General features: G+C 45.8%; 1 protein-coding gene across 3 annotated transcripts in view; it reads right to left on the bottom strand.

Annotated features, from left to right (window-relative positions):
• The window catches only part of SLC22A3 (solute carrier family 22 member 3), a 93881-nt gene that overhangs the window by 68174 nt on the left and 6950 nt on the right, over positions 1–18757 (bottom strand). The window lies entirely within an intron of this gene.

Below are 18757 nucleotides of genomic sequence, written 5' to 3'. Positions count from 1 at the left end.
AAGCTTCAAGACAGAGGCCTCCCAAAATGGGTCTGCTCAGCATGTGTCTTTATGAGATATCACTAAAATAATAATCTACCTTAGAATAATAATAGGTCCTACATGTGGTATTAGGGAGCAGTGCCTTGGAAATGAGATGATCCCTCCTTTGATTAAAATCTTTAATAGCTTCTCACTTTTTAGAGAAGAAAGTGCAGGCTTTTTATTACAGCTTTCAAACTCTTCCCATAGCACCTCAACACATTTTCCAATCTTATCACCCATCACTCTTGGCTGCACTGGCCTGTTCACCCATATTTCAGTTATTTTTACCTTTGTGGGCATCCAGCTGTTTTCTCTGTCTGGAACACCATTTTCCCATCTCTTCTCTGTCAGATAAAAATTCCACTGCTTACTTCTTCAAGACCTAGATAAAACGCACTCCTTGGATTGGAGACACCCTAGCTACCAGATCCTTCATAAAAATCTATTTCAGTTAGCTCCAGAAGTCACATACCTTAACTGTGACCACATATCTTGAACTTTCTAGAAAAGTCCTAATACCATAATTTTCTTTGTCTCTAAGGTGCACTTGTTACTTCTCCTACTAGAGGTCCTTGTTTTGGGATTCATAAATTCATTTATGGGAGAAGACAATGGCACCCCACTCCAGTACTCTTTCCTGGAGAACCCCATGGATGGAGGAGCCTGGTAGGCTGCAGTCCATGGGATCGCTAAGAGTTGGACACGACTGAGCGACTTCACTTTCACTTTTCACTTTCATGCATTGGAGAAGGAAATGGCAACCCACTCCAGTGTTCTTGCCTGGGGAATCCCAGGGACGGGGGAGCCTGCTGGACTGCCGTCTATGGGGTCGCACAGAGTCAGACACGACTGAAGCGACTTCGCAGTAGCAGCAGCAAACTCATTTACTGCAACACTATCATTCTGTATTATCAAATTAAAAAATCTGAAAAATAAAATGACTGTTTTAAAAAAAAATCGTTGCCCATACTTTTTAAAAACTATTTTTTATTTAAGCAACATGGCGAATGTATATAAATTAGAAGAAAAACAACCAGCTATTGTTGGTTTTGTTCAGTTGCTAAGTCGTGTCAGAATCTTTGTCACCCTATGAACTGCAGGACACCAGGATTCCCTGCCCTTCACTATCTCCCGTAATCACCTGCAATTCCACTCTATAATGAATATTTTTCTATACTTTTACCCATGCACATATTTATATACACACATGTGTTTTTAAAAGATAAGGTTATATTCATCTACTATTTTATTTGTTCTTTGTTCTTCTACTATTCTACACAGTCTGCATGGGATTTGTGAGTTTGTGAATCTCTTTTCCATACCATCACTATAAACGGTTACATTTAGTCTATTGCATATGTGATAATAATTATTAAACCTATTATTAGACCATAAATATTAAACCTATTCTTTATACCGGAAAAGAGAGTAGGTAGTTTTAAATTTTTCACCATTATAGAAATACACTGAAAGCCTTACTCTAAAAAAGAAATGCAAAAGCTGAGTTTTGAAATATAATCAAGTCATAGCAAGCAAAATGTAGAGATTTGGGGATGAAAGATTAAATTATAATTTAAAAAAATATTCCAGTTCCTTTGTTAACCTTCTCATATGCCAACTTATTACAAAACAAATTTTGAAAAATATTAGGTAAAGCAGCCTGCTAATTTATGTAGGTTGCAGTTTCTTTTGTAAAATTCTTATGCAGACCCCTAAAATAAACATACATGAGCACATTCCAGAGAAATTAATTTTTTTCCAACGAAGTGTTTCAATCCCAGTTTTTAAGAAAATAAAATGCAGGATCTGTTTATATTAGCCTCATTGTTAATTAGAGTGATCAGAGGTTCTTCTTGGAGTTGATTTTTTATCCCTCACATGATAATAGTTCTCTGTAATAATTAGGAAATGTAGAGACATTTAAAAGGACATCATAAACACACTAAAATGACTCAGCATTTTGGAGACAAAGCTGTCCAGACGGCACAATGGGAAAAGAAAAACAGATGACATAGTCTGCATATACAGGTCAGATATGTTTGTGAGGGCAGGTAATAAACAACGAGATACAAATCAGAAACAAGTTCAGAACTCCTTGATTCTTATTAGGACTCTAACTGCAGTTATTCACCGGGGGTTGATTTGTATTTGAAACATACAACAATTAGTAACAAAAATGAGCTCACTATTTGATCATTATAAGTACAGAGGGCCAAACAAAACACACAGAAGGTATCCTTAGAAACAGGATAATGTTTAAAACTAATAACAAACATGTAGCTGCCTTTTTGTGATTCTTCGGTTTGGGGAAAGGAAGGTGTCAAATTAGCTTATCATGAAACAAGACGTGGGGACTTTTACAGGTGCAAGAAGTAGTTCTACCTTATGTAGTTGGCATTTTGAAAACGGTACCAGGAGGTATTTTGCTACTAGAAATTGTCCTCAAATACAGACATAGATATTTGGCAGTTTTCTGGACTGTAAGATGTTATGGAACCTACAGGAAGGATTTATAAGCCATCTGATTGTAGGTTGGGTGAAACAGACAGAGGAAAACTACTAAAAATAATAACAATAATAAATCCCACAATGAGTTTAACCATCCCTTATAGGAAAATAAACACATGATCTTCTCTGTCCTTTGCAGAGAAAGACAGACTCCCCTGCCCCCACCTCCCATGTGAGGATTTGACACAGAAATTTTCAAAATCTGCCATCTTGAGATGTCAAGGACTTCCTGATATATATTACAGTCCATCAGGCATGGCTTGAAGAGGAATTCTAGGATTAAGAAGACCCATCACATCTTACTAGATTTCAGTTTGTGTGTTGCAAACACTGTTTCTCCTCTTGGAAACAACCATTACCAAAGATTTTCATAATCTAGTCAGAACATAGAGTACCATGTACACCTTTTAAAGTCTGCCAAAGACCATATTTTCTAATAGAACTCACTCTCATGACATAGGCAGCCAAGCTAAAGAAATACCAGCAATAGTGCCACATACAAATCTACTTCTCCAGAGTATAAAAACTGGCTTACAGAAAGGAAATCTTTGGTATTTTCCCACTTTAATGCTTATCTTTTTTAATCTTCTAAAAAATCATTGATTTTGCTATGAATATTAAGCCATGTTCTCTGTAAAGCAATTATCCTTCAGTAAAAAATAAATAAATTATAAAAAAGCCATGTTCTAACCCTATCACATCTTTCTGACTTTGACACTTCATTCTAGAATTTTTGGAACCTTCGTTTCATGCTCACATCAAAACTCAGGACACTGAACAGATAGTTTGGAAGGTCTATGCTTCCACGTTCTGCTATTTTCTGTCCTCTGAACATGGAATGAGTGTCAGAAACACCAGGTGACTCATAACAGCAAAGTAATTTCTATTAGATTAGGAAAGAAACAACATAGAGTGAGAAGGTTTAGAGGAGAAACAGAACATTATATAAATCAATAAGAAAAGCAGAAGTTACTGTCAGCAAAAGTCAATAAATGACCACAAAGTTTAGAAATGGTAAACGGACTCAAACCAAAAAAAAAAAAAAAAAGCTTTGCGCCAAAGAATATACAATGGGGGAAAGGCAGTCTCTTCAGCAGGTGGTGTTGGGAAAGTTGGACAGCTACATGTAAATCATGGAGGCTATAACACATCCTCACAGCATACACAGAAATAAACTTGAAATGGCTTAAAGACTTAAGTGTAAGATAAGACACCATAAAACTCCTAGAAGAGAATATAAGCAAACTTTCTCTGACATAAATCATAGCAGTGCTTTCCTAGGTCAGCCTCCCAAGGCAATAGAAATAATAGCAAAAGTATACAAATGGAACCTATTCAAACTTAAAAGGTTTGCACATCAAAGGAAACCATAAGCAAAATGAAAAGACATCTTATGTACAGCCTGGGATAAAATATTTGCAAATGACGCAACCGACAAGGGATTACTTTCCAAAATATGCAAACAGCTCCTACAATTCAATAACAAAAAACCAAACAACCCAATCGAAAAATAGGCACAACATCTAAATAGACATTTCTCCAAAGAAAGATGGCCATAGGCACATGAAAAGATGCTCCTCATTGCTAAGTATTAAAAAGCATAAATCAAAACTACAATGAGGTACCACCTCACATCCGTCGGACTGGCCATCATTAAAAAGCCTACAAATAACAAATACTGCAGAGGGTGTGGAGCAAAGGGGACCCTCCTACATTGTTGGTAAGAATGTAAATGGGTGCAGCCACTATGGAGAACACTATGAAGGTTCCTGAAAAACGTAAAAATACATCATATGACCCAATAACCTCACTGCTGGGTATATATCTAATTGAAAACTCTAATTCAAAAAGATACCTGCACCCTTATGTTCATAGTAACTCTGTTTACAGTAGCCAAGACATTGAAACAACTTAAATATCCATCAACAGATGAATGGATAAAGATGTGTGTGTGTGTGTGTATAATGGAATATTAGCCATAAAAATGAAATAATGCCATTTGCAGCAACATGGATAGACCTAGAGATTATCATACTAAGATGATCATACTCACATACTAAGGGAAGTATGTGAGACAGAGAAAGACAAATACCATATGATGTCACTTATATGGAATCTATGAAAATAGACACAAAAGAACATATCTATGAAACAGAAGTAAACTTAAAAGATATAGAGAACAGACTGTGGTTGCCAGAGAGGGGGAAGGAAGGACTGGGAGTTGGGGGTTAGCAGATGCAAACAACAAGGTCTTACCATACAGCACAAGGAATTATATTCAATATTCTGTGGTAAATCATAATGGAAAAGAATATGAAAAGAATATGTATATGGATAACTGAAGCACAACTTCATCAATCGACTATACTTCAATAAAATTTGAAAACATATCTTTGCACCAAAATTAAGCCTTCTCAGCAGCATCAGCAGATGGCTTTTTCCTCCATCTGTGTCTTGTGCTAACTCTGTTTGTTTTTTTGTTCTCTTGGTGGTTTATATTTGAGATCAAGAATCTGTGGGATTTGACAATAGAGTTATTTTCATAACATTTCCAATTGTTTAGAATCAGGAAAAGAGGCTTGAGAAAACGCTTCATGTCAGGAGAGTCTGGGCCGGGATTTTTAGGACAGCGCTTCAGGCAAGTTGGAAAACAATAGGATTATTCATTAAATTCCACCTGGAGAGCACTGCTTTGCAAGTGTTATTCTGTTGTGACTGCAGAGTTTGTAATTATTTGACCCGAAGCGCAGAACAAACTTTGTAATCTGTACTACTCTGAACAGTATTTCTAGTGTGTGTGTGCACACACTATTTTGGGAAATACACACATACAACAATGTATTTCCCAAAGTCTTAAGTTGCCTGGAGCTGCCAAGTGGCAGGTAGTCTTGCCTGGGAAATCCCATGAACAGAGGAGCCTGGTGGGCTACAGTCTATGGGGTCACAAAGAGTTAGACATGATTTAGGGATTAAAGGACAGTAAGAATTTATTAAGCCATCTCTTCAGTAGGAGAGCTATTTCCATCATATTTTTACCAACTGAAAACTGCCTCACGCTTACAGCAAAATTTTCTGCTACTGGAATAACATTAAAACAATGCTGGCATTGTACCAATGTGCTTTTTTTTTTTTTTCCCTCATCAAGCATTACTCTAGCAGTTTCTATTGCTCTTAGAACTAATTGCTTTGCAGTGGGAAGGGGGCAGGGAGTACAGTCTGTTGCGTACGAGAGCTATGCGGCTTGGTTTTACAATTTCAGATGGTAAAGCATCTGCCCGCAATGTGGAAGACCTGGGTTTGATCCCTGGGTTGGGAAGATCCCCTGGAGAAGGAAATAGCAATCCACTCCAGAACCCCTGCCTGGAAAATCCCATGGGCGGAGGAGCCTGGTAGGCTACAGTCCATGGGGTTGCAAAGAGTCGGACACGACTGAGCGACTTCACTTGCTTTCTTTTCTTCTTGTTTTACAAAGGAAGGAAGGTTCTAGAGTGTCACCGTGACCATTTATGTCTTTTCATTGACTCAGACTAGGCCAAGTCACAGGGAAATAGACCCTTGCTAGGACTGCACTTCTTCTGTTGTTGAAGGGCATTTCCAAGGCGCCGTGTGCGGGTTGGCGGCTCTAACGCAGGTCTGGTTGCTTGGGAGTCCCTGCTTGACGCCACGTCAAAGGTCCAGGTCTGGTCTGGTCAGTTTCTGGAGAGAGATTCTGCCACCAAGTGTAAGGCGACCACATGGACTTCTCGAGGTGCCATCCATCTACCCACTTGGGACCACGATAGGTACCCGGCTTCCAAAGGGAGCCACGCAGAAAACAGCGTGCGCCCGCTCGGCCTGTCCTTCCCGGTGCCCCTGGGAGGCGTAGATGTTCCCGTCACTGTCACTGCAGAGCTTTCAAGTGAAGCTGGAGACAAGACACCCTTTCATATATTTTAATTACCTCACGCTTAAACCGGAGGCTGGCACCCGTCCCGGAAAAGCCCTGAATGGCCCTGCTTCTGCCAAGTCTTTCGTCTTCCTTGTGTCTCTTCTTGATCCACAGCTGCTCCAAACTGGAAAGCACAACCCCCACGGACGAGCCCCACGGTCCCAGGATGGGGAGAGGCCCAGGCAACACCCCTCTCAGAGGCCAGCATCCTCTTGCTGAACGGGGGACCGAGGGTGACTTTGGACAAGCCGGGAGACAGTCCCCTGTCCGGCCAGATACGGCCACACCGAAGGCGCGGCCAGAGCCTGGACTCTGGCCGCCCAAGAGCCGCCCCAGCGCGGTGAGAAGTTTTGTGCAGGAGGCTGCTGGTGCCAGGCGTGCTGTCTCGCAAGTGAGAAGGGAGAGGGGCGTGGGCTCCGGTTTGCTCGAAGCTCCCAGCTGAGCACTGGTGATGCAGCATGGGAAACAGAATACAAGGTGGAATGTGTTGAAATCCCACAAGAGAAGCACAGAGCGCGATGCCAGCACAGAGCCAGGAGAGAAACAGTCCGGGCTGGGGTACGTGCCAGCCCAGGGTTTTGGCCGAGGCAGGGCTGGAGCCGGGCCTCGAAGATCTGGTTGTACTTGGACACAGAGACATGAGGCGGAAGGAAAAGCAGGGTCACCAAAGAGATACAGGATGAAGCGTGGGGCCGGGCTGCAACGCGAAGCCAGCTCACTGGGAAATCGGACCACGGGTCTCAATAGCAATGGGCATCTTAACAGCTCTCTACGGCTTCTAAAGCATTTTATCATTGAGTACTCTATTTGATTCATACAAAATATGAAGGTGAGTCTTAAGGTTCTTATCAGGTTTTATTTTCACGAAGTTTCACCTCAGGGAATAAATGTGAATAGAGCTTAAACTCTGTGACATTAAGTAGAATATAAGTACTTATTAGGTTCAATCCCTGGGTTGGGAAGATCCCCTGGAGCAGGAAATGGCAACCCACTCTAGTATTCTTGCCTGGAGAATCCCACGGACAGAGGAGTCAGATGGGCTACAGTCCACAGGTGTGCAAAGAGTCGGACACGACTGAGGGACTTTGCACGCACTTATTACTAATGAGGAGAAAGTATTAGAGAGGGTAGGATAACTAAATGGAGTGAACTTGCTGCTTTACTAATGCCGGCTCCATTCTAACCCAGCTTGATGAGTAATAACGAGAGCGCTGACAACCCTGTGTCCTAAGGCTGCATCTGCACGGCTTCCTGTGATTAGGTTTTAGAAAGCGAGGGATACAAGGGGACAGTCACATGGATGCCCAGATATAGGACAACTGTGAAGAATGGACTAGGAAGCCTTGGAGACTCCCACTTGGAGGCCAGGGATGACCATTCCCTGCTGTGTGTGCTCTGACTCCCTGACGCACGGAATCTGCAAGTACAAAAAAGTGTCTTTTAAAATAAACAGCGAGGATTTACTGTATGACACAAGAAGCTATAGTAAATATCTTGTAATAAACTATAACGAAAAGAATTGAAAAATAAAAATAGAAATGTATGTATAACCGAATCATTTTGCTATACACCTGAGACTAACACATCACTGCAGATCAATTACACTCCAATTTTAATAAGCCAAGCTGAGGATTATTTATAGGTAAGCTGCAGGTTTGGGTTTCCCAGGTGACAGTAACAGTAAAGAATCTGCCTGCAATGCAGGAGACGCGGGTTCGATCCCTGGGTCAGGAAGATCCTCTGGAGAAGGGCGTGGCTACCCACTCCAGTATTTTGGGGAAAATCCCATGGACAGAGGAGCCTGGCGGGCTATCGTCCATGGGGTCACAAAGAGTCAGGCGCAACTGAAGCAATGTAGCACGCAAGCTGCAGATTTACCTTCTTAATCTTTATAACACAAAAGTGCTGGTTTAAAGTCATTGAGTTTTGGTGTAAATTCTTCCACAGCAATAATAAGTGGAATTTTAACTTGTTCTGCAAAAGTTTCTTTCTTTTTTAAAAGATAGTCTAAGGGAACTACGACAAAATGCTAACATTTGTTCATTTGGGGTGATGGGAACATGAATATTTGTTACATTTTTCTTCGAAAATTAATTTTTTTAATTTAAAACTTTACATGAAATCCATTTGTATCTCTAGTATAAAACACACTGTTGAAATTTCCAGATCTCTAAGTGCTGATGTGAAAAAGAAGAGAAAGAAAGCATTTCAAAAGACTCACCTGGAAGACCATTGTATTTTACTACGTTCATTTAAGGATTCAAAGGTGGAGGTGAAAATACTATAAAAGTAACCAATGAAAAAGCAGAGACATAACTTTACTGACAAAGTCCATAGAGTCAAATCTATGGATTTTGCAACAGTCACGTACGGATGTGAGAGTCGGACCATAAATAAGGCTGAGCACCAAAGAATTGATGCTTTCAAACTGGGGCGTTGGAGAAGACTTTTGAGAGTTATTTGGACTGCAAGGAGCTCAAACCAGTCCATCCTACAGGAAATCAACCCTGAATATTCACTGGAAGGACTGATGCGAAAGCTGAAGCTCCAATCCTTTGGCCACCTGCTGTGAAGAGCTGACTCACTGGAAAAGACCCTGATGCTGGGAAAGACTGAGGGCAGGAGAAGGGAGTGACAAAGGATGAGATGGTTGGATGGCATCACCAACTCAATGGACCTGAGTCTGAGCAAGCTCCAGGAGATGATGAAGGACAAGGAAGCCTGGCATTCTGCAGTCACACAAAGAGATGGACATGACTTAGTGACTGAACACCAACCAACCAATGAACATCACCAGCACATCATGGGAATCTCTCTGATCGTGGGCTGACAAGGTAGTAAATTCTTTACCTGTTTTGCATTACAGATACACCTTGTCATATTGCACTTTGCAGACAGTGTTTTTTTTTTTTTTAACAAATTGAAGGTCTGTGATAAACTTGCATCAAACAACTCTGTCGGCATTATTTTTCCAACAGCATTGTTTATTAAGTAAGGTACGTACACTGTTTTTCAGACATATTGCTATTGTACCCTTAAAATAAACTACAGTCCAGTGTAAACATAACTTTTATATGCAACTGGGAAACCAAAAAAATTGTGTTTCCGACTTTACCGCAGTATTTGATTAGTTTTGGTGGTCCGGAACTGAACCCACATTGTCTCCAAGGTGTATGTATCCTTATGAATTAAATCTTTTCATAATAGTCTGGAAAACATTAGCATGCATTATTCACATGATGCTTTGAAGCATTCATGGATTCTGACATGATTGGGAAGGTTTAATATGTAAACACAGGCATTCAGGGATGGTTTATCAATACACTCTTTCAGGCTTTGAGGGCTGGGTGGTTAAGGGATGGAGTCATCACTGCCAAAGTAAAGAAGCAAGGCAAGCTGAAGTCTTCAGGCTGAACATCTTCTGAGAGCATCTGCTTTCCAAGTAGGCACTTGGTAATCAGAGCAACGGTGGAGATAACAAATGACCTGACAGTTCAGCTGCTTCAGCATTTTACTAAATAGAAGACTTTCTGCAGACCGTCCCCAGATTTGGGATCCAGGGTTCCTGGAAGCGTGCGGGAACCCAGAGGCGCCCATCCGTTTAAATGTGCTTGGCTTCTGAACACGTTGGACGGAACAGCCGGGGTGAAACCGGAGACGGATTGGGACGCACAAAATGAGCAGAACGGTGAAATGTGAACTGGGGACTCTGGCAGCAGGTCCCTAAGGAGGGTGAGCCCTGCTCCCCCCGGGGGCACAGGTGGCACTCCGGGCTCCAAGCGAGAGCAGCAGCGAGGTGGGGGTGAGCAGCGGCCTGGGGTCTCCAGAGACCGCAGTGGGAACAAGAAGGGACCGTCGGCGGGGAGAGTGAAAGCTGAGAACCTGGAGGCCCGCGAAGAAGTGTACTGACGAGGGGGAATGCGGGTCCTCAGCTGGGGGAGCTAACGGGCACGGGGAGGGTGCTGTGTAGACCAGACACACCGCAGCGTATTTGTGCACGTGTGTGTGTGTGTGCGCGCGTGTGCACGCGCGCGCGCGCTCAGCCATGTTCGACTCTTTGCGACCCCACGGACTGTAGCCCGCCAGGCTCCTCTGTCGGTGGGATTCTCCAGGCAAGAATACTGGAGTGGGTTGCCATTTCCGTCTCCAGGGCATCTTCCCCACCCAGGGATCGAACCCGCCTCTCTGGCGGCGGATTCTTCAGCACTGAGCCTTCTGGGGAGCCCTGCAGGGTATTTAAGTGCAGACAGCCAGGCCCGAGGAGGGACAGGGTGGGAGTGGAGGGCAGCAGTGGCCTGGGAGGGGGCCAGGACTCTGCACTAGGGGGAGCGAGACGCCTTCTTCCGGAAGGGATGCGATGACTCCGTCGTGATGCGTCGTCAGGAGGACGGGGCGGGAGCCGGCGCCGGTGCCTGCCTTAATCGGGCGGCGGCACACGGAATGACGCCCCTGGTCCCAAGTCTTCCGCATCCGGGAAATGTAACCCGAGGGGCTTAGCCGAGCGTGAGCGGCCGGGGTGGGGGCGGCGAGGGGCGCGCTGGCAGTCCGAGGGGAACAGAGGAGCGGGGAGGCGGAGGGTCCGGCGGGCCGGCCAGAAGGAGCTGGGGCCTGAGGGCGAGCAGGATGGAGCGCCGAGATGTGCAGCGCGGGTCCCCCACGGCCCTGGCCGCAGAACTGGACCTGGAATCGAATCCAGAGGACAGGAAGCGGGGTCCGTAGAAGGGGCGCGGGGCGGGGGGGGGGCTGCAGAGGGAGGAGCGTGAGTCGGGATCCCCACCTCCTGGAAGCGGGGGACCCTGCACACGGGCCGCTCGGCAGACACCGCGTCCTGAAGGCGGGAGTGGGCACCCCAGGTGATGGTGTGGCTTCCGGGAGGACCGGCGGGTGGGATACGGGGAGCGGCGGCCTGGCAGGCAGAGGAGCCTGGTGTCGAGCAGAGGAAGGAAGCTTCATCTCATTCGAACGTCCCCCAGGGACATGAGGTTGACGCGGGATGGAGGTACCTGAACTGGGTCTCATTTGCAAGAGTCTTGCTGGCTTTCTAAATAGAAAGTGCTGTGACCACCATGACGTGTCCCTAAGACCCACCTCGAGATGCGCAAGCCGGCCGGGAAGGGGAAACACCACTGGGAGAGAAACATCGCCAATGAGCAGCTGCGCAGTTTCGAGAATAACCCAACTTCCCGTGAACTCGGCCTGAAGAGGGCCAGGTTTTCCCTTCAATCCAAGGCCAGCCAGTCATCATCCCAGTGGAAACATCATTACCCAAAGGGAACCTTCTTCTAGACCAGGCGGTTCTCACCATGCGATCCCCGGGACCTGGAGATGTACGTTCTCAGGCCTGACCCGACATCTGCTGATTCTGAAACACTGGGTGGGTCCAGCCACCTGAAGTCTCACAAGCCCCTCCAGGTGCCTCTCCCTTTGAGAGCCCCGGGGCTGGAGGCGGATGGCAGAGACAGGACACTGGTTTGGGGTGAGGTTGGCCTCAAGACCAAACCAGCTCTCACAGTCCTGTCTTGGGCACATCACACAAATGTTCCCAGCCTCAGTTCCCTCCTTGGAAAAATGGGAAAATAACTACTTCCCTCATAAGGCTATTTTGATGTTAATGGTAATATATTTAAAGGGCTTGGGATATATATATAACTGCTATGATTTTATCCCTGAAATTAACTTGGTATTCCAAATAGCCCCCAATAGCACATAATCTCAGACAGCCAAATAAATTAATGGTTCATGAATCACATATCTTGTGTGCTAAGTCGCTTCAGTCATGTCCAACTCTTTGCAACTCTATGGACTATGGTCTGCCAGGCTCCTCTGTCCATGGGATTCTCCAGGCAAGAATACTGGAGTGGGTTGCCGTGTCCTCCTCCAGGGGATCTTCCCTATCCAGGAGTCAAACCCGTGTCTCTTGGGTCTCCTGCATTGGCAGGCGGGTTCTTTACCACTAGTGCTAACTGGGAAGCCCCAGTGTACTTTGTTACATAGTTTTTAAAAAAAAAATCATTAATATTAAACAATATAACCTGGATAATGCAAAATATAATGTGGTCACTAGACACTTTAATAGACTCTAGCTATTAAAAGCTAGGTCAGATGAAATCTTCATTCCTCTAAATGGAGCAATCTCCTTTTTGATGATTCAGATCAAGGGGGGCCATTATAGGTTTCCCGTATTCATTTCACCCACTTTGTGTTCTGACCCTGCACTGGGTGAAGCAGAGTCCTTTTACGGGAAGACAGTTTCCAGGCTGGGTGCATGTGATGCCTGAGGTTTTTATTCTCCTCCATGGCTGTCTTCTCTGAACAAGGTCCCCTTATTTTCTGAGAGTCTTTCCATTCACATACACTACAAGCAAAGCAACTTTAGGTAAGAGAGCGTCAATACAGTTCTTCCAGGGGCTTCCCTGGTGGTCCAGTGGTTAAGAATCTGCCTTGAAATGCAGGGGGGCATGGGTTCAATCCCTATTCAGGGAACTAGGACCCAGAACAGCCAAAAAGAGAAAATAAAAACTCTTGCTGATTCGGACATCAAAAATACCTTTTCCAGCTCTCTCACCCTGCAGCTCATGACTGGGGGTGAGTTACTTAATCTCTCTGCACCTTCCTTCTCTTCTCTACAAAACAGGGATAACAAACCATGCCTGAGAGTGTGTGTGAGGATTAAATGAGCTGACCATTTACTGTATTTTCATGTCATCTGGTCATTTTCTTATTAGAAGAAAGTTTCTAAGCAGGAAAGTTGTGTCAATAACTCTACGGTTATACATAGTACATTGTCAGTTGTTCAGTCATGTCCAGCTCTTTGGGATCCCATGGACTGTAACCCACCAGCCTCCTCTGTCCATGGGATTCTCCAGGCAAGAATACTGGAGTGGGTAGCCATTGCCTTCTCCAGGGGGAAGAGCCCTATATATATACATGCTGGACAGGGGTCACAGTCCTCCTATGGCGATGCTGGCTGGTGGACAACGGGAGCCTGATGAATGTGTTACTACCATTATTATCAAGTAGTTGAAACGCAGACATAGAAAGAGCAAGGTTCTCTGTGGGCATGGTTCTTGAACAATTTCCTTTACACTCCAGAAACTCTAAAACTTCTCTATCTGATTTTTAAAAAATCGATGCCAAGTTAAATGAAATTACTTTCCATTTTAGTTTTCTCCTCTCCCCTGGATATTTAATACAATTTAATCAAGTCCATGTGACTTCCCCATGAGGGTTTGCTTTGAAATCCTCGCTGGAGGACAATGTAAGGGCACTCGTTTCTCAATAAATGTCTCAAAAACGTTTCTCTTATTAAAGAACTAGCCATATTAAAAGCACACACTGTCTTCTCCGCAATCCTTGAACTCCCGTAAATGTGCTACCATTGATCTCAAGAGGTTCTGGGGCCTGGCCTTTCTGCTGGTGTCTGAGAGGCATCAGCTTACAGCATCCATCCCGGAGCAAGAGGCACACATGTTGTCTTTCATCTTGTGCTGTCGGCCGCACGCTGCGTCCAGCTGGCAGGAGCCCCGTGACATCAGATCCAGCCTGTGCGTCCAAGGGGCATATGCCATCACTGGGAAAGGCGTCCGAGACAGGACGCTCTCAAGCAGAGGGGGTGATGAGAGGGCGTGCGCTGTGCTCGAGGTGGGGAGCCCTGATCGCAAGTGGGAGCAGACCCACCGACTTCACGTGAGCACCGTCCAGACAGTGGATGCTCTGGTACCTGCCGGGGGTGAGAGGGTGCGGCACCCGCAGGCTCCCGAGGAGGTGGGCTCTAACTCCGGAATCTTCATAACACAAACAGCAAGAGCTTTACAAAGAGCTCAGGAGTCACCAATACCAAACTGTCTCATGGGTCCCCCTGTCCTAAGAATCAGGACAACATTCTTCCCTCTGGGCAGCAAGACTTGCTGAGGCCCTGGCTCCATCTAAGTCTTTACGTGGGCTTCCCTGGTAGATCAGTTGGCAAAGAATCTGCCTGCAAAGCAGGAGACCCCAGTTCGATTCCTGGGCCAGGAAGATCCACTGGAGAAGAGACAGGCTACCCACTCCTGTATTCTTGCGCTTCCCTTGTGGTTCAGCTGGTAAAGAATCCGCCTGCAATGCGGGAGACCTGGGTTCGATCCCTGGGTTGGGAAGATTCCCTGGAGAAGGGAAAGGCTACACACTCCAGTATTCTGGCCTGGAGAATTCCATGGACTGTATAGTCCATGTGGTTGCAGAGAATCGGAGAGGACTGAGCGACTTTCACTTTCACTACTTGGGTCTCTCACGCTGGACACCACTGTGCTAATGGCTTTTCACAGAAAACTGCCATTTTACCAAATCTGTCTCTGCGTTACCCAAGCAGTCATAAAATAAGCTTTTCACTTCATTTAAAAAAAAAAAATCACGTTCTATACTATGATATACTAACTTGTCTTACAAGAAAAATCAAACAATTCTATTTTGGTAACTGCTAAAATGCAACCCACTCCAGTATTCTTGCCTGGAGAGTTCCATGGACAGAAGGGCCTGGCGCTCTGCAGTCCGTGGGGTCACAAAAGAGTCGGACACGCCTGAGCAACTGAACAGCAGCGACAACGGAGCTGACACCAAGCCAAGAAGAAAACGTCCTCCGTAGTTTGGAGGAGGAGAACAAGGTGGGTGGTTTGCTGTTTCCTGCCGAGGAACCGGAAACACCCAGCCAGAGACGTGTCTCTCAATTCTCACCTCATTTGAAGTCTCCAAATTTCGTCCCTGAACCATTTTCTAAGAAATAAGAAAACACAGCTTGTCACGCTTATTTTCAGGTTTTATTACAAGTAAATACAACCCAAGTTAACAACAAAACCCATCAAAGAAGGTTCCTCCCAGTAACTTGTGCCAGAGCTCCCCGTCTGGGATCCGTACCCTCTGTGCTGTGACACCCGCTTCACTGATTTAATCAGAGACTAGGATTCAAGCCTGTAGAAAATATTCTACAGGAATCACCACACTCATCTGAGGACTTTTATTTTTCATTTCCCCGATCATAGTTTTTCAAGATAAGTTCTGAATCAGTCGTGCACTTTGAGAGATGTACTTGGTGGGGCCCATACTAGTCATACCATTGAAATGCAAGATTTTTTGAAAAAAAAAAATCACATTTATTTATTCACCTTTGTAAGGGTCCCTAAACTGCATCCCTCATTGTTTTTCTCTAGTATTATACAAGCACCCGCCCCCAAAGTTATTAATACTTGGTTTATTTACAAGCACAGAACAGTCAGAGCGCAGTAATCCTTCAAAAGCCATGTTACCCAACTCTCACTCGGATAAAAAGTCAGGCCAACCATCATTTACTATGCTTGTGTTATTGTCCTTCTAGAGGGCTACACACCAGGAAACCTGACTTTTTCCTTACAGGATAGATGTTTCCTTTCTTGGTTATAGTTGAAGAGGGAAAAATGAGGGAAAATGGAAGGGGTTTTATTCTGTTCTGACAGGTGGGCAGTGTTCCCCCACCCCACCCCCGGAGGCCTTGGAGGGCTCGGCTCTGCGCCCTTGAACTGCTGGGAGCCGGCCCCGGGCGCCCCTCGCTGACCTACGCCCTGCACCTGTGCCCGGCTCGGCTGACGACACAGACGGGCCCGAAAGCGCCAGGACAGCTGAGAAAAGCCTGCTCTGCACCGTGGACGTCAGCACCTAAAATTATGGCCCCTGAGAGCCAGCGGTCCTCCTCCTGCTGCCCCCTTCCATGTTCCAGGTCGCATCCCCCAGTTAAGACTCTGAGGATGACAGACCCTGGCAGACTGGGGTCAGTGGGGGGCTGCTGTACCCCTGCTCCAGGGAGCTGGGGGGACTTCCTGCAGGACCCCGAATTCATCAGGTCCCGTGGGTGTGAGGGAGAGGGAGACACAAGCCCTGGAAGGTTAAGCTGTGAAGAAGCAACGCTGTACACGGTTATTAATAAAGCAAGGACCTAGGAATAAATCCAGGGAATTTGTATAAGACCTTCCCACTGAAAAGTACAAAACATCGTGAAAGGTGTTCAGTGACACCTAAGAAAGCGCAGCAACACATCACATTCAAATGACACCAAATACACCATGTTCAAAAATCAAAATTGTTAAAATGTCTGTTTTTCTCTAAATTAATATACAGGATTAATGCAAAAATGAAGCAGCACTGTTGCAGGAAAGAGCTTATTATAATCTATGAAGGTCAAGTTCAGGGCTGGCCAAGCCAGAGTTATAAAAGGGGGCACATTTGTCACTCAATCCCTTTCTCATTTACTTCTTAATTTAACCAAGATTTTATTAAATGCCAATTGTGATTTCATCACAAGTGTTTACTAAACAGTCTCCACCCTCAAGAAAGCTGCAGTCTGATTCAGCACACAGGGAGGGTGGGTGGGCAGAGGAAGGGGACCAGATCCCCCAGGGTTGGGCAGGGGGAGGAGAGCAGGGGGGAAGGAGGTATATTTCTGGAACAGGTAACTGTTTGCTACATCTTTGGGCTTCCAGGTGGCTCAGCCAGTAAAGAACCTACCTGCCAATGCAGGAGACGCAACAGGCGCAGGTTCGATCCCTGGGTCGGGAAGATCCCCTGGAGGAGGGCATGGCAACCCACTCAAGTACTCTTGCTGGAGAATCCCATGGACAGAAGAGCCTGGAGGGCTACAGCCCACGGGGTCACAAACAGTCGGACACGACTGAACATAGACATAGCACAGCTGCATCTTTACATTAAAAAAAAAAAAATGGACTGGCCTCAAAAAGGAAGAGGAAAGGTATTTGGAGAAAAGGAAGCGGCACGCTCCCAGCCCGGGAAGGACAACCAGGCGAGTCCCGGAGGGGCTGCAGGAGGGAAGCCTGCAGAGGAGGGGGCCTGCAGGGCCCTTAGACAAGGTCATGGTGACCTTGTGTGCAGACCAAGGCCGGGACCGTCTTGAAGGAACCAGCCTCCCTACCATTGTACCAGGTGCTGGCAGCCTCTAAGAAACACAACAAAATGTGTATTTGTCAGGGGAGGCTCAACAACCCCCTCCCAGATCTCGGAGGCTTCATGTAAGACAGTTTACATTTCACATTCTCGTGAAGAGAAGATAAAGGGGAGGAAGATAGGGGCTCCCCTTCCTGCAGGCTTCCAGATCTGATCCCCATCCCGTTAAGGAGCTAGCCATCTCTGGGGGCTCCGGGATTCTCTGCACGCAGATGAGGGAAGGAAGGAAGAGGGGAGACTGCGAGGAAGAAGGTTCTCCTGACTCCAGGTGTGTTGTTTCTCTCAACAGCATTGACCAGAACTCCATCACGGGACCGCCCCTACCCCAAGCTGCAAGGGGAGCTGGGAAATACAGCCTCGCTGCGCGTCTCAGCAGGAAAGGACCTTGGTACTTTCAGCCTCAGTGGAAATCAGTGCCCGTCAACATAGAAGGTAAGTTCATTAGTGATATATTGTGCTTGACCAGAGGCCAGCAAACTATAGCTCCAGGTCAAGTCTGACCCAGCATCTATCTTCTCTCTCCCTCCCCCACCCCCATCCAGCTCAAGACTCTATATGTTAACAGGATCCAGTTTTTTGAGCATCCCTTAGGGCCAGGCACGGTGATAGGCACTCTACATGCATATGGCAGAGCAATCACTAAGGGAAATGTTATTATGTGTGTATGTGTGTTAGTCACTTAGTCATGTCCGACTCTTTGCAACCCTATAGACTGTAACCCGCCAGGCTCCTCTGGCCATGGAATTCTCCAGGCAAGAATACTGGAGTGAGTTGCTGTTTCCTTCTCCAGGGGATCTTCCTGACCCAGGGATTGAACCTGGGTCTCCTACATTGCAGACAGATTCCTTACCATCTGAGCTACAGGGAAATTTTTGTGTGTGGGAGGGGGCACTGGGCAGCTTACAGGATATTACTTCCCTGACCAGGGACTGAAGCTGACCAGGGACTGAAGACAGTGAAGGCGCCAGGTTCTAACCACTGGACTGCAAGGGAATTCCTAATTACGTCCATTCTAGAGCTGAGGAAACTGAGGCTCAGGCAGGTTCTTCAACTTGTCCTTAAAGCTGAAACACGGAGGAGCTGGGCTTTAGGCTGAGATCTCTCTGACCCCAAACGACAGGGATGTTCTTTCCATTATATCAGGGTGGCCAAAAAGTTCATTTGGGTTTTTCTGTATGACGTTACAGAAAACTGTCTTATGCCAAGAGTCTTTAACCCATACATAAAAAAGTACAGACTACCATGCATGCCTTATCTGTTGGACATCCCCTGTGGTTTCACCCCTGCCTGTGCCCAAAGCCCCACTCCACGGCGTGCCAAGATTCCCAGGGAGTG

This window comes from Cervus elaphus, chromosome 26 (assembly GCF_910594005.1).
Source record: "Cervus elaphus chromosome 26, mCerEla1.1, whole genome shotgun sequence".
In the NCBI taxonomy this organism is placed as follows: Eukaryota; Metazoa; Chordata; class Mammalia; order Artiodactyla; family Cervidae; genus Cervus; species Cervus elaphus.
This window is presented reverse-complemented; position numbering and strand designations above follow the sequence as displayed.